At 38.6% G+C, this 9,354-nt stretch overlaps 1 non-coding gene across 1 annotated transcript; it reads right to left on the reverse strand.

The window, feature by feature from the left end:
• On the reverse strand, positions 1-107 carry LOC122424945. The gene has a single exon (XR_006264624.1). It is a non-coding gene; the product is annotated as a U6 spliceosomal RNA (small nuclear RNA).
• Between the last annotated feature and the right edge of the window lie 9,247 nt (positions 108-9,354).

The following is a 9,354-nucleotide window of genomic DNA, read 5'->3' on the forward strand; positions in this document are numbered from 1 at the left end:
AAAAATATGGAGCGCTTCATGAATTTGCGTGTCATCCTTGCGCAGGGGCCATGCTAATCTTCTCTGTATCGTTCCAGTTTTAGTATATGTGCTGCCGAAGCGAGCACTGAATGCTGAGTTTTAAGCCAGCTTTTTCATTCTCCTCTTTCACTTTCATCAAGAGGCTCTTCAGTGGGGTCATCTGCATGTCTGAGATTATTGATATTTCTCCCGGCAATCTTGATTCCAGCTTGTGCTTCATCAGCTTGTACACAATTAGATAAATCATCCGTGATTCATGACAGAATAATTTACCCAGTCGTTGTATCTTGTGATCACACATGAGTCCATCACTCAGATGAAAACTAGAACCTTTTTTTTTTTTCTTTTTGGTCTCACTGGAGTGGGTCGCTGTTCCCTTCTCCAAGGGATGTTCCCAACCCAGAGATCAAACCTTGCTGGAGGGATCTTAGTTCCCTGACCAGAAATCGAATTTGAGCCCCAGTAGTGAATGCCAAATCCTAACTACTGGGACTGCCAGGGAATTCCTGAGAACTAGAATCTTGACAAGAATTTACATCACATTTATCTGTGTGTGCCTTAGTATATTTAAAAATCTTTAATAGATTTTGGTTGTGTATATTTCTCATTAATTAGTAGGAGCTCTCCTTTCCCCCCTTTTTGGAGGGAGGGGAATTACTTTACCTAATGTCTTGTCTTTCAGTTTTGTTTTTGGAGTCTGTTAAGAACTTTTAAAAATATTGGTGTAGTCATGTTTAGTAATTCTTTGTTTCTTGCTTTCCATGTATTTAGTAATTTTTCCTTAACTGTGAATTCATGAAGATATTCTCTATTTCCTGCTAATTTGAAAAGGTCTTTAGGTCTTTAGTACACCTGTATTTAGGTCTTTAGTACACCTGTGATTTAATGAGTGGTGAGAGGTGGTAATTTAATTTTTGTCTTGTATGGATAATCACTTGTCCCAGCATCATTTAATAGTCTTTTTTTTTTTTTTTTTTGCCATTGATTTTAACACTGCCTCTTGCTACATTGTTTCTAATATGCATGTGTCTTTTTCTGACCTCTATATTCTGTTACATTGTTATATTTGGTTATGTCTACACCACTACTTACTGTCTAATTACTAGACTAGACTAGGTAGGACAGTTCTTTTCCAGGGACTTTGTTCACTTTTGCCAGTTTCTCTTGTGTAATACTTCCCCCCCTCTTAACTATCTTTGTCAAGTTTTTTGTGAAACCTTCTTGGGATTTTTAACTGGAAATATGTTGAATTTGTTGGGCTTCCCTGGTAGCTCAGCTGGTAAAGAATCTGCCTGCAATGCAGGAGACCTGGGTTTGACCTCTGGGTTGGGAACATCCACTGGAGAAGGGAACAGCTACCCACTCCAGTATTCTGGCCTGGAGAATTCCATGGATATATATAGTCCATGGGGTTGCAAAGAGTCAGACATGACGGAGTGATTTTCACATATTGAATTTGTTAGATGAATTTGTTGAGCATTGGTATCTTTAAGTTATTGAGCTTACCTATCCAAGACTTCCAGGGAATTCCCAAGACTTCTTTAATCCTTTTCAGTAGATTTATTTATTTTCTCCATAGAGGTCTTTGTTAGATTCAGTCTTAGATATCTTTGTGCAGCTTGTGAGATTTTAGTTCCTGGACCAGAGATTGAACCCAGGATGTGGCAGTGAAAGTGCTGATTCCTAACTGCTGAAATTCTGTAACTGCCAGTGAATTCCTAAGTCTTAGGTATCTTATATTTTTGTAGTTATTGTAAGTTATATCCTTTTTAAAAATTACATTTGCTGTTTGTTTCTGGTATATAGAAAAGACACCTGATTTTTATATATTGATCTGTATCCACACAAATCGCAAACCCTCTTCTTCTAATATCCAAAGGTTCTTTTGAATTTTCTACAGTATGTAGAGAGTTTTATCATTTGTAAACAGTGATAGCTTCATTTCCTCCTTTCAGTTCCTTACTCCTTTTAATTTTTCCTTATCAAACTCTCCTGATCAGGATTGCTAGTATGGTTTTGAATTGAAGTGGCAATTGTAGGTATATTTGTTCTGTTCCCAGTATCAGGGGAAAGTTTTAAATATTTAGCCATTAAGTCTTGGCAGCTTTTTTCTTTTAATTATAAAAGTTTATCAAGTGATTTTTATTGTATCTACCAAGATGATGTATAAATTATTACTGCATAACAGGTTACCTGCAACATGTGTTGATGGGGATGTGAAGAAATTAGAACCTTCATACATACTGATGAGAATGTGAAATGATGTCATTTGGCATTTTCTCAAAATGTTAAGTGTAAAGTTACTATGTGTTCCAGCAATTCACTCCTGGATATATACCAAGGGAAAATAAAACATGTCTACACAAAAACTTGTGCATGAATTTTTATAGCAGCATTGTTTTATAATAGTTAAAAAGTGGAAACAATTTTGTACCAATTGATGAATGAATAGATAAAATGTGATATATCTATGCAGTGGAATCTTATTCAGCAATAAAAGAATTGAAATAATACATGTTACACATAGATGAGTCCTGAAAGCGTAGTAAGTGAAAAAGTCAGTCGCAAAAGCTCACATATTTAAAATTCTATTTATATGAAATGGCCAGAAAAAGCAAATCTCTAGAGATAAAAGTAGATTAGTCTTGCCAGGGACTAGGGGTTGGGGAAGGATGGGGAGGGAGTGCTAATGGACATGAGGTTTTTTTGAGAGGGAGTGCTGAAGATGTTCTAAAATTAGATTGTGGTAATGACTGCACCACTTCATTAATGTACTATAAACTTTTGGGTTATATGCTGTAAGTTGGTGAACTGTATGATATGTAGGTGTTAGTGTTAGTCACTCAGTTGTGTCTGACTCTTTGCAACCCCACAAACTGTAGCCCACCAGGCTCCTCTGTCCATAGAATTCCCCAGGCAAGAATACTGGAGTGGATAGCCATTCCCTTTTCCAGGAGATCTTCCCGACCCAGGGATCACACCTGAGTCTCCTGCATTGCAGGCAGATTCTTTCCCTCTGAGCCATCAGAAAGCCCATGATATGTGAATTATATCTCAATAAAACTGTTTCAAAAGGTAAGTACATATGTAGTTTTGTTAGATGTTGCCAAATTCCCCTCCCAAAGTGTGCCAGTTTGCATTCCCATACATTTACAATGTATAAACGTACAGTTTTACCAACAGATTATTGTTATACTTTTAAATTTTTACCAGTTTGATAGATGAGAGAAATGGTATTTCAATTTTTAAAAAATTTGCATTTTCCTGTGAGTGAATTTGAACATCTTTTCTTATGTTTAAGGGCTATTTTTATATCTAATTTTGTGAATTGTGTGTTTTTCATATTTCTCTCTCTTTTTTTGGTCCTTTATTCTCTATTTTGTTGTTCGGTCATTAAGTCATGTTCGACTCTTTGCGACCCCATGGACTGCAGCATGCCAGGCTTCCCTGTCCTTCACTATCTCCTGGAGTTTGCTCAAACTCATGTCCATCGGGTTGGTGATACCATTCAACCATTTCATCCTCTGTCACCCCCTTCTCCTCTTGCCCTCAGTTTTTTCCCAGCATCAGGGTCTTTTCCAGTGAGTCAGCTTTTTGCATCTGGTAGCCAAATTATTGGAGCTTCAGCTTCAGCATCAGTCCTTCCAGTGAATATTCAGGGTTGATTTCCTTTAGGATTGAATGGTTTGATCTCCTTGCTTGTCCAAGGGACTTTCAAAAGTCTTCATCAGTACCACAGTTTGAAAGCATCAATTCTTCGATGCTTAGCCTTCTTTATATGGTCCAACTCTCGCATCCATACATGACTACTGGAAAAACCATAGCTTTGACTGTATGGACCCTTGTTGGCAAACTAATGTTGGCAAACTAATGCTTTTTAATATGCTGTCTAGATATGTCAGCTTTTCTTCCAAGGACTAGGCTTTTAATTTCATGAAAGCAGTTACTGTCTGCAATGATTTGGAGTCAAGAAAAATAGTCTGTCAATGTTTCCATATTTTCCCCATCTATTTGCCATGAAGTGATGGAACCAGATGCCATGATCTTAGTTTTTTGAATGTTGAGTTTTAAGCCAACTTTTTCATTCTCCTCTTTCACCCTCATCAAGAGGCTCTTTAGTTCCTCTTTGCTTTCTGCCATTAGAGTGGTATCACCTGCATATCTGAAAAAGAAAGTGAAAGTCTCTCCGTGGTGTCCGACTCTGCGACCCCATTGACTATGGAATTCAATGGAATTGACTATGGAATGTCCATGGAATTCTCCAGGCCAGAATACCAGAGTGGGTAGCCTTTCCCTTCTCCAGGGGATTCTCCCAACCAAGGGATGGAACCCAGGGCTCCCACATTGCAGGGAGATTAATATCTGAGGTTGTTGATGAAAAAAATTCTCTCTTTTAGTAGTCTTTTGTGATATAGTATTCTATTTCCAATATCATAGAATTTTCCTTGTTTTTATACTTTATATAAATAAAATCATACACATAAACTGTTTTTGGGGAGAATGTGATCTAAGAATGTGATTCTAAGTAACTCAATTATAGTCTGAGGTGAATTTTTTCTGAGTGATACTTAGGTTTGCTATCATTTCTCAGAGTTTTTTTAGTCCAGAGAGTTGAGTCAGTATTCATTATTCAAAGATGTTTCTCTTATTGTTATGCCAACTTCCACCCCTTCTTCTAGTCCTAGGCCAAATGGTGACTCTCTAATGAAGTCTTTCTTGAATCTTCCCACCCCCCAGGGCTGATTGGGTGTTACTTTTTTTGATGTTGTCCACTGTGCTTTGTAGTTTCCTTCATGACATTTACATTAATGTACTCGCTTTAGGTGTCTCTCCTTGCTGTACTCTACGCTGCTTGAAGAGCGAGTCCTGGCTTTATGTTTTTGTGTCCTTGGCGTACTGCTGTGTTTGGTATATAGTTAAGTGCTTAGTAAGTGTTACTGAAAGAACTGGTGTAGTAGAGAGAAGAAAGAGGTGATATTATTATAGGGGAAACGTTGTCCATGGGGGAGAGGTAGAATTTGAATAACCAAAGAAGAGGGCATTCCTGGTGAGATAAGGGAACCAGCAGAAGGGTAGGGAAGGGAATGAGCTTGGTCTGTGTAGTGAACAGTGAAGATGTTTGTCTTATTGGGATATGTTTGTTTATCCTTGTATTCACCATATCTTTACTGCTGCATGTGTATCTGCTGCATGAAACCCCTGGTTTAGTGTATTTAAACTTGGTGCTTTGAGAAAGTAGTAAGAAGATAATATTAAGACGGTAAAGAGAAGCAAGATTTTAAGGAGCACTGAAGAAAAGCATTACGTGTTGGGTTTGATATGGTTCATTGGAGGTGGTAAGTGGATGATCTGCTGGAAACTGTTATTTTCTTGATGTTTTTGTGAGGAAGGTATATAATGTGGATTGGGGGAAGAGAATTACAGAGAATATTGATCCCTTTGGTGATGCAGGTGCTTTAGAGCTGAGACCTGTTAAGACAGCTAGGAATTGGCCAAATGGGCAAACAGAGGAAGGACGTCAAGAGAGAGAAGAAATAGAGAGCTGTAAACAATTGTGGTATTAAACAACCACAGTGGAGGGAGTAAAATGGGAAGATGAGGCTGGACAAGTGAGCATGGATTAGATTTGTGATTTCCATACTGGAGCATATCAGAATGAACATTTCATAACTTCTGAAAAAGAGACCTAGACCCCTTACTTGTTCTTACTAAATCAGTATGCTTGCAAAGATTGAAATTTCATCTTGTAGGTGATGATGAACTGTTGAAGAATTTTGAGAGGGGCTTGACGTTATTCAGTCTTGGATTACCCTGCTGGTGCGGTTAGATGGACTGGAAAGGAGGGGAGATTAGAGGCCAAGAGGCAAATTCTGAGGCTCTTACAACTTCAAAAAAGATGATAAGGACCTCAACTAGGGCAGAGCATATGAGATTATAGAGATGAGTCAAGAGTGAGAGAGGATGATGATGATAGTGGAAAAAGAAGTCACCGATGAGTTTAGCATCTGTTTCTTAGGCAACTTGTGTAGGCGATAGTATAGTTTATGGAGGTAAGCACAGTAGGAGAGATCATACTTTGGGGGAGGTAGCAGAGAAAAAGTTCAGTTTGGGACATACTGGGTTTCTCTCACACTTTTATTCATCCCACTTAATGGCTAGTCCAGGTGCTCTGATTGATTTCTCTGGAGTCATTCTTGATTCTTTCATTCACACCCCACATCCAGTTTGCTATCCAATTTTGCTTCTTTCATCTACAAAAATTTTTGAAAGTTCACTGTTCACTCACCTACCACTCAGTCCAAGCCACCATTGATCTTCACCTAATTATGATATCCGCTTCCAAATTGATCTCTGTGCTTCTGCCCTTGTCCTCTTATCTGTTCTCAATCCAGCATCTGATTATTGATCCTTTTAATAATCAGGTCATCTCTCTGCATAAAATCCTCCTTCTCCCTGGATAAAAGTCAGAGTCCTGAGAGAGGGATTTCCCTTTTCCTCTCATCCCTTTCTCTTTCCTCTCTGTCATCACCTTCTGTCTTCCTTTTACTCACTTCACTCCAGCTCTGTTGCTGATATTTGAACTACTCAGGCTTATTGCCTCTTTAAGATCTTGAATTTTCCTTTCCTTTCACTGGGAAAGTCGTCGTGCCAGTCACTGGCACAGCTCATTCCTACTTCCTGAGTTTTCACACGTGTCACTTTTTCAGTGAATTCTTCCTTGATCACCCAGTATGAAATTGCAACCCTCTTCCTTGCTAAATATTCTCTCCCTTTGGCTCATTTGTCTCCTTAGCCTTTATCACCATCTGCACATGCGTAATACATATTTTGCTTATTTTCTTCTCTCCACACTGGAATTTAAGATGCATAAGAATAAGGACTTGTGCTTTTAAAAAAAAATATTTTTTACTGTGCTGGGTCTTCATTGCTGCACAGGCTTTTCTCTAGTTGCAGAAGCTGGGGCTACACTCTGAGCTGTGTGTGGGTCTCTCGTGGTGGCTTCTCTCGTTGCAGAGCTCAGGCCCTAGGGGCTTCAGTAGTGCGGCATGTGAACTCAGTAGTTGCGCTCCCAGGGCTCTGGGGCACAGCTTCAGTAGTTGTGGTGCACAGACTTAGCTCTGTGGCTTGTGGGATCTTCCTGGATCAGGAATCGAACTCTTGTCTCCTGCATTGACAGGTGGATTCTTTACCACTCAGCTACCAGGGAAGCCCAGGACTTTTGCTTTATTCATCACTATAACTCTCACTGAAAACTACTAGTACATAAAAGGTGCTCAATTAATATTTATTGATTGGTTGAATTAATTAATGTAGTCCTTGGAATATCCTGGAATAGATGCTTGCTGTTTAAATTTGCAGGGAAGTATAGGCAAGAAAATACCTAGTAGACAAACTGGGGCCCATAAAATGGTTTAGACTGGAAGATAGAGTTGAGTGAAGCCAGGACAGTGTCTCGGATAGTTTAGACAGAGTGTGAAGATCTGAAGAGGACTAGGGAGGGATGGGATCCTGGAAGTACCTTCCAGGACTGACTAGAGAGTTACTCTGTCCTTAGAGTTATCCAGGCAGGAACCTTAGTCTGGGCCTTGTGCTTTAGAGGTCCTCATCTGGCCTTTTCCCAGCTATACCGCTCCTGAGAGGATGAGGATTTTGAGGGGCTAGTCCATCTGGAAACCATTTCCAGATCAAGCTAAGAGTATTTGTATCCCCAAATTCCCTGTCCACGTGGTCCTTCACAGGTCTCTTCCCTGATTCTCTCCTCTTAGACTGTACCACATGTATGTATCTCTGGCCTGAGGGTTGGCCAAGTGGCAGCTGTTTGCAGGCATGTAGGCAGAGGTTAGACATGTTGTCTGGGATGTCCACATGTATATATATGAGGCTTTTTGTAGTATGGAGTAGAACCAAAGATGGGATGAGAAGAAGGCAGGCCCCTTCCCCCAACTGATGTTGAGTCTGAGAATGCCAAATCAGAACTTAGCCTTTTAAGTTTTTATGAAAGTATATAGGTCAAGATAGTGGGATAGAATAAAATTTACTAGCCTGTTAGTTTGGTCTATAGCTTTAAAATATTTAAGCATATGGTATGTGGGCTTATATTTGTACTCTTAAAGTTCCTTGAAAACTAGGGGTGGGCCTGCAACAGGAAATTGAAAAAGAGTATCTGGAGAGGGAGAAGATAAATTCAAGGTAGTTTTAAGGAGGGAATAATCAACAGTGTCAGATGTTTCAGAGACATTAAGTCCTATGAAGACAGAAATGTATCCTTTGGATTTGATAACCAGAATTAATAAAAATTTCATTTGGTGGTGATGGATACCAAACTTGTGTAGAAATCAGAAAGTGGAGGCACAGTTTAAATGATTTTTTTTTTTTTTTTTAAGTAGAACTGTATCTGAGAAAGGAAGGAACTAGAGTGGTAGCTAGAGGGCTATGCAGGGTCATGGAGGAGTCATGTTTAAGATGAGAGGGTCTTGACTTTCCTGGCGGTCCAGTGGTTAAGACTCCATGCTTTTACTATAGCGGGCGTGGCTTAGATTCCTGGTCAGGGAACTAGGATCCCACATGTTGTGTGGCATGGCCAAGAAATTAAAAAAAAAAAAAGATGAGAGAGTCTTATAAATATTTGGATGTTGAGGAACAGAACCCAGTGTTAAGAAAGAGAAAGATAAGGAAAAAGAAGGAATAATTGATGGAACAAGGCCTAAGATCCAGTGCACCTGTCAGCAGATCAGCTTTAGAAAACATAAGGGCTATTTGAGGAGGCTTGGAGTGTTTGGATTTGTGTGAATGCTAACTTTTGAAGAGTGAGCAAAAAAGTGAATGGCAGGAAAGTTTAACAGGCAATAATATATTAATGTTGTTCAGTAGTAGTTTTCTGGGTTAGTCTTTTTTTTATTATTTAAAAATTTGTTTAAATTTTTTAAATTAATTATTTTTTTAAATTGAAATTAGTCTTTTTAAACTTGATTTAGTACTCCTGGAGTTCTGGGGTTATACTTGCAGCCATGTGTTAAAATCCTCCTGTTGGTTGATTGAAATATAGCCCATAATGTGGGATATAGGCTATGTATGTGGGAATCTGTTGTTATTCAGTAATTGTCATTTAGTGATGACTTAAAACTTTTAAGTCTGTTAAAAAACTTTTGATTCTTCAGTAGCTTAGAAATAATTAATTATGTTCATTATAAATTGTGTGCCATCAGGCTTGGAGATGATTTGTTGTAGTAAGTACATATTGTCTGAATCACATCTATTTTGAATAAAATATATATATATATTTTTTGAATAAAATATTTTTATAGAGTTATATTAATACTGTATTTTTCCCCC

This window comes from Cervus canadensis, chromosome 1 (assembly GCF_019320065.1).
Source record: "Cervus canadensis isolate Bull #8, Minnesota chromosome 1, ASM1932006v1, whole genome shotgun sequence".
NCBI lineage: Eukaryota > Metazoa > Chordata > Mammalia > Artiodactyla > Cervidae > Cervus > Cervus canadensis.